Source organism: Schistocerca gregaria, chromosome 3 (genome assembly GCF_023897955.1).
Source record: "Schistocerca gregaria isolate iqSchGreg1 chromosome 3, iqSchGreg1.2, whole genome shotgun sequence".
Taxonomy (NCBI): Eukaryota; Metazoa; Arthropoda; class Insecta; order Orthoptera; family Acrididae; genus Schistocerca; species Schistocerca gregaria.
The window spans coordinates 415996664-416016262 of record NC_064922.1 but is presented as its reverse complement, the minus strand read 5'-3'; the positions used below and the strand labels follow the sequence as shown (position 1 = coordinate 416016262).

Below are 19599 nucleotides of genomic sequence, written 5' to 3'. Positions count from 1 at the left end.
ATGTGATCCAAAATTAACTGAAGATGTAAAGAATTTTCCTGAACCACAGAGTTTGAAAGAACTACAATCATTCTTGGGATTGTCAAATTTCTACAGATGATTTATAGCCAGTTATTCGAATATAGCACGTCCAGTGACACAGCTACTGAAGAAAGGAGCCACATTTAATCAGTCAACAGAATGCAAAAACTTAAATCTGCTCTAACCACAGCCCCAGTATTAGCCAATCCAGATTTCAGTAAACCTTTAATTCTTTCAACGAATGCATCCAATTTTACCATAGGTGCAATCTTGTCTCAAGAAGTTTATGGTCATGAACATCCAATCTCTTTTGCTTCCAGACAATTAAACAAAGCAGAATGTAATTATACTACTACTGAAAAGGTGCTTTGTGTTTTGCTTTTTGTATAACACATAACTAGTTTCTTAGCAGGAAGAGAATTTACAATTATTGCAGATCATGCCGCACTTAAATGGTTATTGAGCTTAAAGGATCCAAGTTCCATATTAACAAGATGGTCATTAAGATGGAGCGAGTACCAATTTAAGGTTACTCACCAACCTGGTAAACAACATGTGAATGCTGATGCAATGAGTCGAAAAGTCAATGTTTGTGTTACAGTAAGTCGAGAAAAAGAGGTAAAGGCAACTCAGGAAGAAGATCCACAACGCAAATTATGGAAAAATGATCAAAGTTTTGTCTAAATAGTTGGATTATTGTACAAAATCACTAGTAAGGGAAAACGCCTAGTTATTCCAGAAAGAATGAAAGAGCAAATCATGAGAGAGCGACACGATTCTTTATCATCAGGACATTGCGGTAGAAAGGCAAAAAACATTAAAATAGCTCAAATGTTTTGGTGGCCGAGCCGCTAAGGTGACGTTTTCGTGTTTGTTTCACAATGTGATTCCTGCAACAGACGGAATAATGTAGGAAAAAATAGAGCACTATTGCAAGAACTGCCAGAAACAAGTGAACCATTTGAACGAGTAGGACTAGATGACGTAGGACTGTTGCCTAAGACTAAAGATGGAAACAAATACATATCGACAATGTTAGATCATTTCTATAGATATCTTCTCATGGTATCAATACCTGATCAGAGCGCTGAGACAATAGCAAAAGTTTTTGTAAAAGAATGGATTCTTAAGTTTGGATCACCATTAAGTATAATTATTGATCAAGGAACCAATTTTATGAGTAAATTACTTAAAGGGTTTGTAAGCTCTCGCAAATAACTCAGTTAAGGGCTACACCAGCACACCCTGAAGGAAATGGAAGACTTGAGCGAGTCCACAGAACAATTATTAAAATAGTTAGCCGTTATGTGAGCAGCGAACACGACAATGGGGATGTCTGTTGTTACAATGCCAAAATGCACACCTCAACTGGCCTAAGTCCATATGAAATTGTCTACGGAAGAAGAATGCATTCACCATTGGACTTTGCATGATCGGCTGCCGGAATCAGCAATGAACACGTAAGGGATCTAGCACGCAAGCCAAAGGAAGCATCATCATCATCATCATCATCATCATCAGTTACCTGCTATATTAGCAAGTCCTTTGCCTCTCCATTTTCTGCGATCCATTGCTTCCTTCTTAAGGCTGCTGTATGTTGTACCGTCCATCGTGTCATCCAGTATCTGGAATCTTTTCCTTCCTCGCTTCCTTTTCCCTTCTACGTAATCTTCGAAAACTATTTTCATCAGTCCGTCATTCTTTCTTAATATGTATAAGCATAGAGCGGAGTGAAACAGTGGAATCATCAATCCTTTCTTCAGCAAGCAAGGCAATATGACCGCCAAGCAGCAGTGCCACTGTGTCGAGTTGGAGATCTTGTGTATCTGAGCAATGTAGTGTTAAAGAAGAGTCAAGTAAAAAGTTTTGGAAAGGGGCATATGCAATCTTGGAAGTGTTGTCGCCAGTCACTCTTAAGCTCCAACTGCCCTTTCGTTTGATTGTCGTTCATGTCAATCGTGTAAAGCCATTTGTACGTAAATTTCCTGTAGAATCGCAAGATGATGAGGACCGACCGAGAGGCAGACCTTCTGTTCTCAAACCCAGGAAGCGAGAATCGCGAGGTCGCAGTCCAGACTTCAAGGCCTAGGCATCGCCACGTTCTGAGTGATCCTGTTCCAGACACCCCTACAATCTGTGTAAACGTGTGTAGTGTGTGATACTGCAATGCGTGTGTGTATTTCAGTCCTGTGCTTATGTGAATGTGTTGTGAAAATTTAGTATTGAAGCTGTTGCTTGAGTGCACAAGTGAAACTGAACCTTTTATTCCACAGGTTACCACAATAAACTCATTTATTTTATGTTCATTGTTAACTGTAGAACTAATTAACCATGTTCATTTTTATTCTAACGCTTGCTATGATAGCGTATTCTACTAATGCTGTAGTAATTGTACCACAGAGTACAGGTGTTTTGTTTGAACCACGATCAGACATGGTAGTTTCAGCAAGTAATACAAAACTTGTCCTCAAGTACAATCTGAGTGAAATCCAGCAACAGTTAAATTCTGTAAAGAAGCAAATTGATCTAATTTGTTCTGTTTAGGCCAATGATGCAGTTTTGGAAATGGGTAGATCTTGGTATAATAACTGGATTACAGCCAAACTGCATGTAGAGTCTATGTTTGCTGACTATGAACAAGAGATTTCCTGTTTTTTACAGCTTTTGCCACACAAAACTTTAATTAGGCATAAACGTGCCTGGTTTGATTATGGAGGGAGTATCCTTCGTACTGTATTTTGTACTTTAACTAGTCGAGATCTAATGGAAGTTAAAGGCAATATATTAGCTCTTGAACAACAGTCCAGTACAGATTCAACTAACCTCTCTAATGAAATTATCTTATTAAATAATATGCAAAGAACCATTACTAACCACACAGTTTTCATTGAACTCATTGTAAAGCAATTTATCTCACATTTCTATGTACTTCGTAATGAAATGAAGCAAATATCCAAGAACTGTTCCAAGGATTAAATGCTGTGAGTGGTGCACATTTAGATTTGAACACTCTTTTGTTAAGGATTACTGATAGTTTATCAAATGCTAGAATTGATGCCCTTAACTTGAGAACAGCCTTAGAAAGTAGTTCAAATGATTGTTTGAGCAGTGAACTACTAAATCCAGAACAATTTTTACAGATCCTACTATCAACTGAACGAAAGCTAGATGCAACACATAATATGATTTACCCTGTTAACTGTTACAATTAATATGCTTACTATAAGTTAATCACCACACACTCCTTAATGACTGAAGATGAATTAACTGTTATTGTTTCTATCCCCATTGCTAGATCAAAGCATAATTTTTAAATGTATAAGCTTATACTTACCCTGTGAAATGGAGACAGGCAGGTATTCATGTAAAATATGTTCTGAATGATTATCTATGGATCAGCAAGGATCGAAGATATTGTGTCTCCCTAAATGAAAATGATTTGCATACGTGTAAACGTGGTCATAAGTTAATTTGCCCTGAATCGGCAGTATTCTTAGACAGTAAAGCGTACAGCTGACAGAAAGAATTGTTTATGAATCTTCCCCCAAGAGATGATTGCCCTAGAATTTTAACGCGTCTTCATCATCCATTTTTTAAACGATGTTCTGAAGGTATAATTTTCTCATTTCACTCCACCCTTGATGTCACATTTACATGTAAAAAATATGATACACCCAAGCTACCCTTTACACTAAAATTGAACAATAGTGGATTAATCTTGAGTGCCACACGTTATGATTTATCATGTGAACTATTTGATATGCCTAGTGTGTTACCAACTACATTTCATGCAATTGGATATTTGTCATTAACTAGAATGTTATCTGTTTATTACAATGATTCATACATATTAACATATGGAAAGCATTCCTTATCAAGGTTTTCTGAAGACAATGATTTGATTAAGGACAACCATAAAAATGTAATCTCTTCAAATAATGTGTTAAATTTCATTGAAGCAGCAAATAGAATTAAGTCCTTCGATTCATCCAGTAATGTTAATGCATACTTGATTGTCAGTATTGTGTTCTTATTGAATTTGTTAATTTGTCTTTTGTCAGCAGCATTTGTCATGTATGAAATTGTCATCTTGAGGGCACGCTTCTCTGTACCGAACGTTACTGTGTCTGCAAATGAAATACATGGTGCAATGCCTTCTGATGCCACAAATGGCGAAATAGATTGATAACGCCCAGGAGGTAGTTTTGAGCCACCTGTGGTTGCTCTTTCTCTCTGGGGAAAGTGATGTAAGGGTCTACAGGTTCCACACAGCCCTATTTCTGATGAGAGTATAAATATAAATACTATATGCAGAATATTAAATTTGTTTCACTTACCATGTTATCTTCGGTTTCTTTCGGTATGTAGGAACGAAACAAATTTCATGGAATCAAATAATTCCCATTTACTTTTATATAAGTCGTCTGAACTTTGTCCAGTTTTTCTTTTCTTCGATTTATTTAGTTCTTGATTATACTGCGTACGCAAATTGTGAATTTTTTCCTTATTTCTAGCTCTGTAGTGTCGAATTCTGACGCAATAATTTCCAATGCATATTGTTTTTCTCAACCGAACAGAAATCAATTGAAATTTAAAAGTGTCTGTATTTCCAGGCTACTTCCCCTTGAGACACATTTCGTGGTCGAGAGAGCCAATAGTTAAACGCACAATTTTGCACTGGTTGGCCTCTAAAAGGGTAGGGCTCCATAATATAATTTTTTAGAGCAAATGCATCATCAGCAACAATGACATAAGGTATCTGTACAGTTCTACCAGGTAAATTTCGAGGAACTGGCCCAGTCAAAGAATTAGACTCAAGACAATGAGACAATCTACAATTATTAAAAACTCTACCATTACTGCCCACATCGAAGTATATAACTCAGTAGTCAGGTCCAACCAGTGCCAATAGCACAATACTGTGGTTCCCTTTACTATTCTTTGTTGGGAGCCTGTATGACTGAATGTTTTCCATCCATGGCGCCAACACAAGTTGGGAAAATCCCATCTATTCTCAACACCAGTAGAGATTCAGATTCATTCTTCTTTTGTTGAAGGTTCCTAAAATTATAGAAAACAAAATTATATCCGAAATGTATCCCTTTGAAGATAAATATTACATTACAATGTTTATTTTAGGGATCAGAAAACGCCAGGGAAGATAATGAGTGTGAGACAGATACAGTCTAGGAAAAATCACAGGCAAGAAGTATTTTGAAAAGAAAAAAAAAAAATGCCGAGGAAAATTCAGACACTATTCTAAACAAGGCTTTGGAAGCGATGCACAAAACTGTTGATGCACGTCAGGTGTTTGGAGACTACATGGCATCATCAAAATACTAACCATCAAATATTCTCTTTTCAGATATTCATATAGAGCCACACACCAGTCCGTAACAACTTGAGAGATAGTGCAAACGGGTATTCGGAAAACCTACATCAAAGAGTGAAAACTATCGCCTAAAAATAAAAAAAGTAATTCAGTGAAATAAATATAAATGTACGACTATTGACAATAAATATTTATTTGACATTTACGTGTGGCTAAAAATCGAAGAGTACCTGTAATTAAAAGACGATCTCTTTGCGATTTAGCTTGCCGCATATTTGTATCCTGTTTCCGAATATTTGCTTCTACAATGGACAAGAGGTGTTCAAAACTTGCAAAAGACGTTCTCATAAAGTTTGTAATCTGACAAAGTCCTCTGATTTCAGTTCGTTCAGTAGTGTTTCTTGTAAACTTGAGCATGAACGCCTCTATCCATTTCTTTACCCAAACACTTCTCTTTTTCTTAACTTTTCGTTTTTCGTCACTTTTTCTTTAACAATAACAATACAACAACGCTGGCGGCTGCTCTGGTTTGTGCAGACGACATTGTAATCTACAACTTGCCTGTCTCACAACGCGAACTGTAGTGGATACACTTCCGCAAGCATTTGCAGCAACTTTGTGAAATTAACTTACCGAAGCGACTTGCAGAAGTCAACTTGCGCAAGTACTAATGTAAACACGTCAGCAAGTATTTGCAGAAGTTACTTGCTAGTGGACACGCACCTTTACATGAGAAAACAACATCCAACTGTTACAAAACTCTTGAGTTACTCTTCGTGAGGCAGAGTTATTCAGTGGCAGCAAAACGTCTTTGTTAAACGGGTGTCAGAGCTCTCGGTTTTCGCCTTAAAAAAATTATTGGATGGAAATTTATAATGGAAGGGTGGCATTGTAGCAAGGCGTTGTTGATTTTTAAGAACTATAGTTAAAGTGCCGTTTGAAGACATTGTGTCGCTTGACGAAACCTGGATAAACGCCGATCGTTCTGTCAGAAAAGAATGGACAGATGATAGCATATGTGAAAGTATTACTGTCCCGCTGGAAAAGGTTCAAGAATTATAGCTGGAACTGCATCTGGTTTTGTACCTAACTGTCTACTCATTTACAAATCGAGGGAAACAAATGACTACCGTGAGGAGATGAACCACGACAGTTTTCTGAAGTTACTCAAAGGGCAACTACTGGTAAACTTAAACAGGGCCTCTGTCATTTTAATGGATAATGCCACATACCATACAGTTATTAAAGATAAAGCTCTAATGATGGCAAAAAAAAAAAAAAAAAAGCAGACAGTGTTGAATGGTTGAAATGCCATTATGTGAAAATTCAGGACGATTTATGTAAGGCGGAGATCATGGAAATAGAAAAATAAACCACAGTTTCAGTAAGTTGTGGACGAGGTAGCTAAAACATGGCCACAGGGTGGTTAGGCTTCCACCATACCACCGCCACTTTAACACCATTGAAATTATTTGAGTACAAATTAAAACTTACGTGGCAACAAATAACAAAAGCCTCACTGTCACAGAAATTCAAAGACTGTTAGAGGAAAGATTGACACAAATAACGAAGTGGAGAAATGTTGTACGCCGCACAAATGGTTGATAAAGAAGTGTGGAAAAGTGAAGCGTGTGTTGAGAGTAATATAGAAAATTGAATTATATCGTTGTGCAATTCTAGTGGCTCGTCCATGAAAGAGATCTCCGACGATAACAGTGTCAAGGAAGAGTGAGATTCTGAACCCTTTGCCTTAATTCGTTTTTATTTTTTTGTATTAGTGACTGAATGGTGTGTACTGCAGTTGCACAATAGATCTCATCTCGTTATTAAGGAATTCTCCTTCGCACAAGTATGACTCACTGCATACACACAACAGTGACTGGTAAGTATTCAAACAGTTTATATTATTTTAATGTTGTTAGTTGATGCATTTACATGAATGTTTCAGATCCATTTTAACACCCTTTACCTACAAATATGATAACTGAACGTGATTCATTCTGATAATTGTAAAAACAGTGTTCCTCCTGCTGCTTTTGTTGGGGTATACAAATAATAGGAACATGACATCGTTTTATATATAGGAGTCGTTTGTTAAGCCACAAGGATATAATAATCCTGTGAAGGGAACTCAATACCGCCCATTAAAAGGCAGCATGAGAAGTTAGTCCATTAAGAAACCGCATATCTGTTGCTGCTACAATCATAATGCATGCGCATGCACTGGCAAACTGACAACATCGTCCCCTTCTACACTCAGCTGTGCTTTACTGCCAGTCACTTTGTTATTCTGTTTCGGGTATAGTGTCGGCTGTCGCACCTAAGAACCCAACATGGGGATGAGAGGTGCGGAGGTGACACAGTTCCATAGGTTTTGGACAGGCTACACTCGTCTACGCCTGCAGGCAACCCACATGGCACCGTGACATCTGCCGCATGCATCCCATGAATATGGATATCACTGGCATGATCTGGGTGTCAACGCGTTCTGCAACCAGCTGTATTTTCATGCACACAGTGCAGCCCTGAGGGAGGTCAGAGAGCTGTGTAAGGATGCTTGAATAAACTGTTAAAGTGCAGGCTGTGGCATGAAATTGCCCTCTCCCTCACCATTCCTGTCACCTATCCTGATGTGTAGTGGTAAACATAGCCTGGGTCATTGCAGTTGGTGTCTGTAAGCAGTTTTTACACTTCCCGATAAAACATGTTTTATTGAAAAGTGTCCAAAGGTTAAACCCTATGATTTGGTGAGAGAAGTGATTGTTGGGTATCCAAACACTGAGGTTTTGTGTTGAATAGTCTGATAAGGTACTTTGCTTGTATGTAAATACAAGCAGTGTCACTTCACATACCTCCAGTTCAGTAATATTGGCTCAACAGAGTGATTTATGGTGAGTCTCACTTTATGTTTGATTCAATATCTGTTCTCAGTTATTGCTATTCCAGAGTCTGTTGCTGCTCAAACAGATAAAGTTCACATGTAACAAATAAAAATTCTTGCCAGAAGCAGGAGTATGAGGAACTCCTTCATAGATTTGAGGCTTTGAAAGCTATTCAGGTTCAATCACAGTCCGAGTTGTGGGGAAAATAAGGCAGAGTTGGGGATGGGTTCTCCTTCTTATTCTTTCGATCCAGCTGCAGCTGTACTTATCAATCTCCTGTCAATAAAACAAACAGTATTCACTAGTGATGTTACCACTACAGCTGCAATAAGTGGTTGGTCAGACGAAGTAACCCTTTGTGTGGCGAACTTGCTATTTGTAGGGGAAGCCAGCTCAAATGTGTTGTAAACGCTCAGTAAAGCACAATCATTTCGACAGTTAGTCGCTAAATTACTTTGTCACTGGAACGTAATGAGTCACTGGAAGTATTTTCGGACAGTATCCGCAAAGTCAGTGTGCAGATGTATGTTCCTACCTAGAATGTGTAGGGCAATAAGGTGTTACTGCAGGAAGCAGAAAACAGAGCATTAGACATTTTCTTGCATGGAATACTCGCAGAAATGTCATGAAGATTTACAATGAGAAGCCTAGTGATTTAACAGCATCTTTTAGAATTGCAGTGAATTGGAGGAGAATATTTTGCATGCAGCAACAGGTACATCACCTTTTAGCCGGCCGTGGTGGTCTCGCGGTTCTAGGCGCTCAGTCCGGAACCGGGCGACTGCTACGGTCGCAGGTTCGAATCCTGCTTTGGGCAAGGATGTTTGTGATGTCCTTAGGTTCGATTGTTGAAAAACAGCCCCGGTAGGTTCTAAAAAAAGTGCAAATTCGTGCACAGGCAGTATTCTGCTTAGTGAGTGCTGTGGAACAGTGGTTTGTCGTAGACACAGGGGCGCATATGTCTGTTACCAGTCTGGACCTAGTGAGCAGGAGGAGACTCGGCCCACTGTGATTTAAGATATGTGGGGTTGGCGATAGAGTAATTGTGCATGACGGTACTTGAGTTTACTATTGGGAAAACTACGTTTATGGAACACTTGGATGTTTTGCCACATGTAGGTGAACATATCCAGTGCTTATCAGGCTAAATTTTCTCGACAAATATCATGCTAGGATTGATCTTCAGCAACACACGATTGAGCTCAGTGGGACTCTCTTTTACATGGGTGATACAGTTGCAAATAAAGGCATGTCGCAGGGCTCATCTGTCATGAAGGTGATGCCGACTAAACTATAGAGAACTTCATTGAAGATTGATCAGCAGGATAAAACACCAGCAGGTACAGAAATAGTATTGTGAATTCCAGTGGGGTACAAATTTACCACGTGGGGCTGTGTACGTGGTTGAGCCACTCTCAAGCAAAGAAGAGTTGGACAGTTTACACTGTTTTGTGCACAGGAGCATAACGCACACAAGTATGGTTTATGAGAAACATATGGTTTCAGTTAGCATAGATAACTCAGGCAGAGGCGAGGTTAGTCTGTTGAAAGATATAGCCACATTCTAGGAGTACTAGAGGAAGAAAACTTTAATAGGTCGTGTGTGATTGTAATCCACAGCAAACAGCTGATGCAGCAGCAAGAAGGGGATCGTCTGAAGGGCAATGATTGCACAGCTGTGAAAGAGGTATTGTTGAAGCAAATGACTTGTTTTGTACAGATGGATGGTTACCAGAAACGCAAGTAAGTCAGCAATGTTTGCCAAAAGGAATAGTACACCGAATCATAGGAAACTGTATTACATAACGGGACATTTTCAGCTGCTATGGGTGCTTGTCCATGACAAGAATTTTCTCTGTGTCAGTGTTTCTGCCAGCCAGTAAAAATACAGGCAGCCTCGTCCACAGAGATGGCAGGCACACCGGAAATGCTGCAGTCGAGCTCTGTGCAGTGGAGTGGTAGGATTGATAATATGGATGCTAGCACTCTCATTGTTCTATTATTTTTATAAAAAGAAAAAGTGTCAACGTAGAAAGTGTTGGATGCATCCTGTGTTATAAGATCTATTTAAATTTGAACTATATGAAAAACTATGAGAGGGCGATACAAATCATGTTTAAATTCTTCAATATATCAAAAACCATGTTTGACAAATTATTGTCAATTTTGCAAACTCATTTGCAACATGAAGACACCAGCATGTGAAACAACTCCTCCTGAATTGCTTGTAGTGACACTGATGTGAATACACAACAAACTGAATTTTACTTATTAGGAAACATTTATTTACTGTGCAAAAAGGAACACTGCAATTTACATACAATTGTCTTTAGACCATGTTGAACATGAGTGAATAAAGTTATCTGTTTTATATTAAGATGAAATATCACTTCATATTTTTTCAAAAATCGAAAGTTTCTTATACATTACACATGTGGAAGTAGGACTCAAATAGAATTTATGCTGAGTAGGATGTGATGACTGGTATGACAATGTAACGTCAAAAGATTGGTTTTCATGTACTCCATGACTCTAGGAAATGTCGTGAGACTGCTGATGTGTACTTCTGATTTGTTATTTTGACATAACTCTTTTAATAAGACTCATGACTTCATATTGGAAATCTACGATATTTTCATCATAAAATTTGTCCCCAATTAGTGTAACCCCTATAAATAAAGACATACAGAAGAGTCCCGTTAATCCGAACTAATAGGGACTGGACCTTGTTCTGTTTAGCTGGGATTACAGTGATTAGTTTGTAGAATGAAGTAGGTACACCACGGTAACAAGTGTGGGAAAAATGGCTCACTCTCACTCCCTGCGCTTGTTGTTGTGCTTTGTTGAGACCTTTATTAGCGTCTGTGGTCATTGCCCTGCGAGTTGGCTCGCAAAGCGTTTAGTTATGTTAGTTATCGATCGCTGGCACGCGTAGCAGTTGTATTGTATTCGTTCAGGTGTAGTGGTGTACGTATTTTCGTCACGAGTAAACGGAAACATACAACATTAACTTTCGAAGCTAAAATGAATGCTTTGAAGCGGATAAACAACGGTGAGAATGTATCTAAGCTGGTAACGGAACTAGGTGTTGGTAAAGCAACCTTTTGCAATTGGAAGAAGAACCGAGTGAAGCTTGAACAGTCCTGTACAACGCCTTTGGGAAAAACACTCGAAATTCGGCAGACTTAGAAACAGTCCCTGTACGATAAAGTGGATGAAGCTCTTTTCTTTTCGCTTACGCAGGAAAGAGAAAGGGGAACTCCTTTGAGTGGAGAACTGGTTCAGGGGAAGGCTGTTGACCTGAACAGATTCAAAAAATGTGACGGAATCCGTCATCTAACAATTGCTGGAGAGATGCTTTCTTCTGACCGTGAAGCACCGAAGGAATACTTGGGTGAGTTTGAAAAAAATAAAAAGAGAGGGAAAGTATTCTCCACAACAAATTTATAACGCTGACGAAACTCGCCTTAATTTTAGGGCATTGCCAACAAAAAGCCTGGCATCAAAAGCAGAAGACCAAGCTCCTGGTTTTAAAATGTGCAAAGATCCTGTGATTTTATTTACGTGCAGCAAAGCCGCTAGTAATCACAAGCTGCCTTTAATGCTGATCGGCAAATCTGCTAGGCCCAGAGCTTTTAAAAACTGCAATATGAAGTCCCTGCCCGTATATTATTGCAACCAGAAAAAAAGCATGGATGGATGGTAAGCTGTTGAAAGAATGATTTCACGGCCAGTTTGTTCCACTGTTCGATGGTTTTCTAAGGTTAAATCATTTGTCACTCCGCGCAATCCTTTTGATTGATAATGCGCCATTTATGTGATGAAGATATTATGGCGAAGTTTTTGGCGCTGAATGTTACACCTGTAGTGGTTAATAAAAATGAAAAATAGAAGAGAAAAGAAATGATTCGGGAAAGCTATTGTTGGGGTGGTCCTTGTGGCGTTTTTGAGCAAAGTTAAACCAATTTCCACTACAAAAATCATTGAAAAAGAACAGAGAATAACAAAATTTAACTGACAGGGGGAAATGGCGTAGATAAGAGTTCATCCTTTACGAGGTTAACTTGTCTTCTTTCGTGCGGCGTCCAGGTCTTCAAAAATCTCCTTCATTTCTGTGTGAAAAGCCTGCTCCGAAATCTTGCAATCGTCCAGGAATCACTAATTTATACCAATTAAAATCATCTTGATACTGTATGCAATTTAATTTACTTTGCTACTTCCATCCTCCGAATTTCTTAACAACTTCCACAATATGTCTACACATTAAAATCAGATCAAGACTAGCTAATAAGTTTTTTTTTTTTTTACGTCTTCATCAGATCACGTCTGCCTTAAGCTTCGGCTGTCAACAAAAAAACCGGATAGAAAACAAAAAAGAGTTACTCTTTGCCGTGGGGCGCTCATACCGCTCCGACGGTATAATTTTTATCTGAGGGAACGAGTGTAGCGCGGCGAAATTCAAAGTCCCGCTACACACCACTTCTACAGCCGATGGCCCAGGGCGTGCCGCAAACATTAAAACTGATTTACAGAAAACAATTTTTAAGAGTGCAGATGAAGCATTCATTTAGTGTACAAAATGAAAAATACCAATGTGAAGGATGTCGTTTATTGGGCTGCTGAGTTATTGCAGAATATTTCAGAAAATACTCTCAGAAAACTGTGGATCTCTCTTGAATTACAGGTCAATCTAGTGGAAAATCTACTACAAATGATACAATCCCTGGATGTGAAGAAGCTAGTGAAGGAGATGTCGACGAGTGGATGGGGTATGTGTGGAGAACCTTGCTGATGCTGCTGTGACTAAAAACCAGGAAGAAGTGGACCGCAATGACGGAAGTGGCAATGAGGCTGAAAGCGCCAAAGGACAGTGCTACACCTGCTGATTTGATGTTTAAGAGACGATGGCGCAACTGTGCATCGTATAACATACTGTCTTCATTACGCCAAAAAACAATGGCTGAGTCTTTGTCATATAAAAGGTAGGGATAAAATGTGTGCTGTATTTTATTAGGTTTGACAGCTTTTCTTTCATTGTCATGCATTGTTTAAACCTAAAGTTTTCTTGCCAATTTTTCTAATACATGTTTAATGTACTGTGTAAATTAGTGTGTATGTATAGCAGTTTACCGCACAGTTCTCCATACTTACACTAACATTTTTCATGTTTGGATTACCAGAGTTTGGATTAGCAGGGATCTGCTGTGCTTCTACTTTGATCCCACTCAATATATGAATCAATGATGGCGGCATTTCCCTGCCCAATTCATTTGTAGCTTTCTTGTTTTTCTGTGGGTTATCTTTACATTGCTGACAATGTTTTTCACTCTGGGAATCAGCTGGGTTTACATTGTCACTATTATACGGCATATTTGCAGAACTTTCTTGTCTATGTATTATTTTTAAGAGAAATTTTAGTTAGTCATAAAACACACATTCTTGTTTGCTCCAGAACCGCTCCTATTCTGTTCAATTTTCCGTGACATTTCATTCAATTAGCTCTGACATTAACCCATTTTTATTAGCCTCTTTCCTTGAAAGAAAAAAACATTATAATTTTTATTATTTCAGCTAACTTGCGACAGAAAACACTCACTGATCTGCATTACCATTCAGACTGGGAATAAAAGCCATTAGTAGGATTGTACGTGAGGTTTGCATGAAGATGTGGTCATTACTGTGCGGCACTATATGGGCCATTCCAGAGGAACATGACTGGATCAGTATGGCATGTTGGTTTGAAATTACTGCAAATTTTCCAAACTGGACAGGGGCCATTGATGGTAAACCCATCAGTATTACCGAACAATAAGAAAGTGATTCAATGTTTTTCAGTTATAAAAGTTACTATTCATTAGTCCTGATGGTAGCAGTGGATGCAAATTATAATTCTTTTTTTGTGAATGTTGCTGCTCACGATAAAGACTGTGATGCAAGTGCATTTAAAGAAGCATCTTTATGGAAAAGAGTGCAGAGGAACACACTGAACTATCTCCTCCCAGGCCACTCCTGAATATTGTAAGGAAATTCCTTATGTATTATCGGAGATGAAGCATTTGCATTGCATAACAGTTTACTTCGTCCCTATGGTGGCCAAGAACTTGAGCTCAATAAGTGTATTTTTTTATTATTGCATAAGTAAAGCAAGAAGATTTTTAGTGTGCGTGTTGTCATTATGGCCAGTAAATGGAGGATTTATCAATGACCTTTGAATGTCTCCACTTTTTTTGCAGCTGACACAGTGAAGGCAATTCCATCCATAAAGGAGGAGGATTTACTACTACAAGCGCTGAATGACTATAGATGTAGACTCTGAACTATGAGAACTCAGAAATCAGTTACTTTGTTTCTGAATCTGGAAAAATTCCATGGCAGAGTAACTTCGCCTAACATAACTGATTCAAACATTACGTGAAAAACACAATAAGAATACAGAGAACATGTTCATATATTACTAAACATTAAACAAAATAAATATGAGATGATATTAAACTACATACCTATATCATTTCTTTCTTTATCTCCCAGCATCTGAAAAACTTTGAGGGGTACAGGTACATCCTTCCAAAGTCAGTCATCTGTCCTTATATAGTCTTCTGTTGTCTTGTTCTACAAGATTGGTTGTTCTTCCACACCTATGCAATTAAAACTTCACAGTCAATACTGAATTCAGCACTCTTCAAGAGACCCCAGCAGATAGCTCATACAGGAGTTCAGACACAACTAATGAGACTCAAGGCACCCGTCGATGTGTTAGCTCGTGGACATGCAGACACATTACATGTTCGCCTGAGAACCAGACACACATCAGGCTGTTGGCTCTACAGTGGGAGATAAGAGCTGCATCTGACAGCTGGGCCACTTGTTTTCTGTGATGTCTCATGGACATCCTCTCATAAGATACATTGTATCACTACAAACCTAGCAGACGTGCCGGCCTGACAGACAGCAAAAATTCTTGTCACGGACAAGAGCACTAATGGAGGAGTTCATTGAACACCAACTACGAGGTGGAATCACAGAACCTAATCACAGTCCTGGAGTGCAAATAGTTATTATCCCCAAGAAATTATTGGATAGAATGAAGAAATATTTGTTTTGCTGTGGTTACAGGTTTCTGAATGCACAGACCATTATAGGTGCTTCTCCAATCCCTAATATTACGGAAACCTTAGATAATTTTGGCCAGTGTCATTACTTTACTACACTGGATCTCAGAAGTGATTATCATCATTTAGAAGTAACACTTGAGGATGGGCTAGAGACAGCATTTATGGCACCACGTGGTCATTATCAGTATAACCAGATGCTGTTCAGTTTTAAAAATGCACCTGCTACTTTTTCAGTGGTTACTGAATGGAGTTTTATGAGGATTAAAGCCTAAAGCCTGTATGGTGTTTGTAGATGACACGATAATTTATTCAAAGGCTATATGGAAGAGTATGGAATGGTTGTAGGATGTGTGTAGTAGATTTTGGTCAGCACATTTGACACTGAGCATGGATCAGTGCCATAACTTGACTTATTTTCCCAAAGCCATGACCAACTATGCAGATACAGTTGTTTGTTGGTTTGTGTAACTACTACTATAGATTCATAATGGATTTCACAAAAATAGTTGAACCATTGAACAGATTACTTACAAAGAGTATAAATTTTCATTCAGCACAAGGAAGTCAGCTAGTGTTTGAGAAACTGAAACAGGCAATGATTTTGGACCCGGTATTGGGTTTTCCCATATTTTGAAAATCAGTTCATCATGTGACACTTTGAATGAAGCAATCAACCGTATTTTGGTCAGATGTTTAATGGACAGGAGCATCCAATAGAGTACACTTCAAGCCAGTTAAATAAGATGGAACATAACTATTAGACAACCAAGAAGGAAGTGTCAGCAGTCATATAAGGTATCACTGAAATGGTTGCTTGGTCTGAAAGACCCATCTAGTTGTCTAACACGTTAGGCTCTCAAGGTTAGCTAGTTTGATTATAAGGTAGCCAATAAGCCATGTAGGAAAAACATGAACACAGGCACATTAACTCACAAATTGGGAATGTTAAGTACATTGGGAAGAAGTTGGAGTGGCAGAAAGCACAGGCAGAGGATGAAGATCGTCAGACTTTTGTTTCACAGCCGCACTTTAACATACATGATTATTTGTTGTGTAGAGAACAAAACGCGGACCACGTGTCGTGATCAGAGCAGTTTTTCACAAGGAGGTTTTACACCAGGCTCATGACCACTTGCCATGTCATGTCATGTCATGGTGGCCAATGAGCCACAGATAGGCACTTTGTGGAAGGAACAGGAAGCACTATATTGAGCAGTATGTCAGAGTTTGTGTACCATGCTTGCAAAAAGGAGATATTTCACATAAGAAAATCCATTTGCAGAGGTTACCAGAGGCTTTGAAGCTGACATTTGCAGGTCATTCATTAAAATAGCTGCAGGGAATAGGTATGTATTTATGGTCAATCACAGATCATTTTTCATGGCTTATAGTAATGGTTACGAATGCCACCCAGTACCATGGCACAGGCATTAGTTAACAGTTGGATACTGAAGTTTGGAGTGTGTGATATCTTAGTCATGGATCAGGGTACGAACTTTGATTCAGAATTTATGAAACAGCTATGCCATGCATCACTTATCTGGAAGTAATGAACAAGCCTATTCCACCCTCAAACCAACAATAGGATGGAGTGTGTTCACAAGACTACTTCAGAGATGTTAAGCTTCTACATAAATGCCAGACAAGATGACTAGGATAACCTATGTCAATGAAGATGCCACCACTATTTCATATTTTAAGTCCTAAATTTGGTTGGGATTGTGAATACAGTAAGTATGGAGAAGGCACAAAAAGGCCCTTAAATGGCAGGAACAATCAAATAGGCACATGGGCAAACTATCGCAATATTGTGTAGGGCAGCTGAATCTTGATCACAAAGGAAAGGAAAAGTAGTTCTTGGCCAAATATCACACACCATATCTGGTCATGGAGATGCTCTCACTGGTTATTGTAAAGATATATTTTCCTACAAAACCATCTATCGTTCACGTGTATTTGGTAAAACCTTTTAAAGATTGATGGCTACTACAGTTACCTGCGACCGACCCAGTATGCAAGTGAAGCAGGTGGAAAGGATTCTCTAGTGGTTACACAACATAGGGCACATGGACCTTATGCTTTGAGGTCACATAATTTGTTGCAATGTTATGTTGGTGTTAGGTTTATTATTAGTATTTTAGTTTGTGAAGTGTTGTCCATTGTGTTGTGTTTGGAGAGGAATTTAGTGTTTTCATGTAACTGCCACACATACTTTTCGTTTACTGTTGTAGGGTTATTGCCAGGTTTCTTGTTTTCTACTTATTGTTAACAGATTTGGAGAAGCGCACTCAAGGGAGTGGTATGTCTAGACAGACTGATATAAGGGAAGTATGCTTTTGGAGCAAAACAAATGAGACAAATTGTGAAAAGGTAATCTTCACCACATGTCTTACTTCCAAAAGGTAGGGATTCATTGGCTGTACTTTGTCTTCTTGCCAGAGACTGTGTTGGCAAATTGCTATGAAAAAGGGAGCTATGAGGCACTGAACAGATTAAAGTTGCAGGTAGGTAGTGTTATTAATGGTACAATGTTAGATAGTCGGGAACGATTTTCACCTTCCAGCTATGCTCATGGTACAACTGTCATGGTACTGATGCAGGATACATTCCGTTGGCTGGAAGGGTCATTACAGGCATCACCCATCCGAATTTTAACTTACCTTAATTCTACCTTCAAACCTGAACTTATGCATTCATTACACAAATTTACTGAGTTACAGCAGGAGGATATTTCAGTGGACTAGATGTTACAACAGGTTCAAAATTTTCATGAAAAATGTCAGGACAAGATTAATATTGATAAGCACTTCAGCTACCAGTTGTGCCATGTTTCTACTATGTATTTGGATATTTTATTTCTGTAATAAATACAGATGCGAACAGTCTATAGATCCAACAATGGAACAGTTGCCATAAATAAAACAATTGTATTTAAATTGTGAAAGATTAAGGATTATGTTGTAATAAGGTTCTGGAAACTGCACTTTAAGAGTGGTGGAGAAATCCATGAAGGAGAGATAATGGTTAAAGTTTGGTGTTGCTGTCAGCACTGTGCGTGCCCCGAGGGGAATCGTAAATGTTTGCGGCCATGGCCACGCAGTGGAGGCCAGCTTGGGCCATGTGCTTATCAACTAAGCCTTTGGACACTATTGTTGGTAGTACCTCACAGTGTCCTGGCCAGATGGGATTGCTACACTGGTCACGGCCATGGTGCATACAATCACGAATGCTTAGGGGCTCAAGGCATTCAGTCGAGCCACCATTCTGCTTGAGTTTGAAACAGGGAGAATGACTGGCATTTGTGCTTCAGAGAAAAGACTGGCTCATAACCTGCCCACTGATTAACTCATCAAGTTCTGGCTAGATGCACCACAACTGCAGTGTGGTGGCTGTGAGACTTGAGGAAATCTCAACAGATACAGGGAGCTTGCTTCCGGCCAGCCTCCGCCCTTGGAGGGACTTGGGCCAATGGACTGAAAACTGTTTCCATTACAGCAAGGTTAGGTGCAAGCTCCTAATCACTTAAAGATGTCGTCGGCCACTATCCTGGTCTAACCCTGGGAGGTGACCACGGCATTGCTGCTTGGCATTAGGACATCTAGGGTTGGCCATCACACCCAAGCGCATGAGATGGGAATGAGTACACTTGGGAGTGGCTTGCTGACAACTCCATAGGACCTTGTGGACTACGTTCATCTACGACTGTGTGCCTCCCACATAGCATTGTGGCAGCTGCCACTCGCAACCGAGGACAATGGATGTCACCAGCATGGTTGAGATGTCAGCACGTTCTGCAATCGACTGCATTTGCACACACACAATCCAGCCCTGAGGCGAGCTGTAGAAGGATGCTTGAATGAACATCTGTAAATATTACCACTGTTTAACTGCAAGCTGTAGCAGGAATCTGCCCTCTCCTTCACCATTTCTCTTGTCCATCCTGACATGTAGCAGCCCTAGGCAATATCATTACAACACATTCACAAAAAAGTGTCACAGTTTGAAGCACTATGAAAAAGCTCTGAAACACACATAATACTCAGTGCAGAGAGATAGCTAAAACCAGAATCTGAGCACAGCAAGTGCAAACATAAATGTTTATGAAAAAGATAGACTCTTTAGGACATGAAGTAGTATATGTGGGGCTGTTGGCAAGAATCTTAAACCAACTGAGTTAAAAATTGAGCCTGCGTGTGAAATGCTTTGAGCATGAATAACAAACACAAAAGAGATAAGAGAAAAAAGTAAAAAT

The 19599-nt window shown here is 39.1% G+C and overlaps 1 long non-coding RNA gene across 1 annotated transcript in view; it reads left to right on the top strand.

Annotated features, from left to right (window-relative positions):
* LOC126354022 (uncharacterized) overlaps positions 1-14723 on the top strand; it is a 39255-nt gene extending 24532 nt beyond the window's left edge. Inside the window, exons 2-3 of the long non-coding RNA XR_007565257.1 lie at positions 12920-13217; positions 14469-14723. This is a non-coding gene — a long non-coding RNA (uncharacterized LOC126354022). The remainder of the gene's footprint in view (positions 1-12919; positions 13218-14468) is intronic.
* Positions 14724-19599: the final 4876 nt, after the last annotated feature.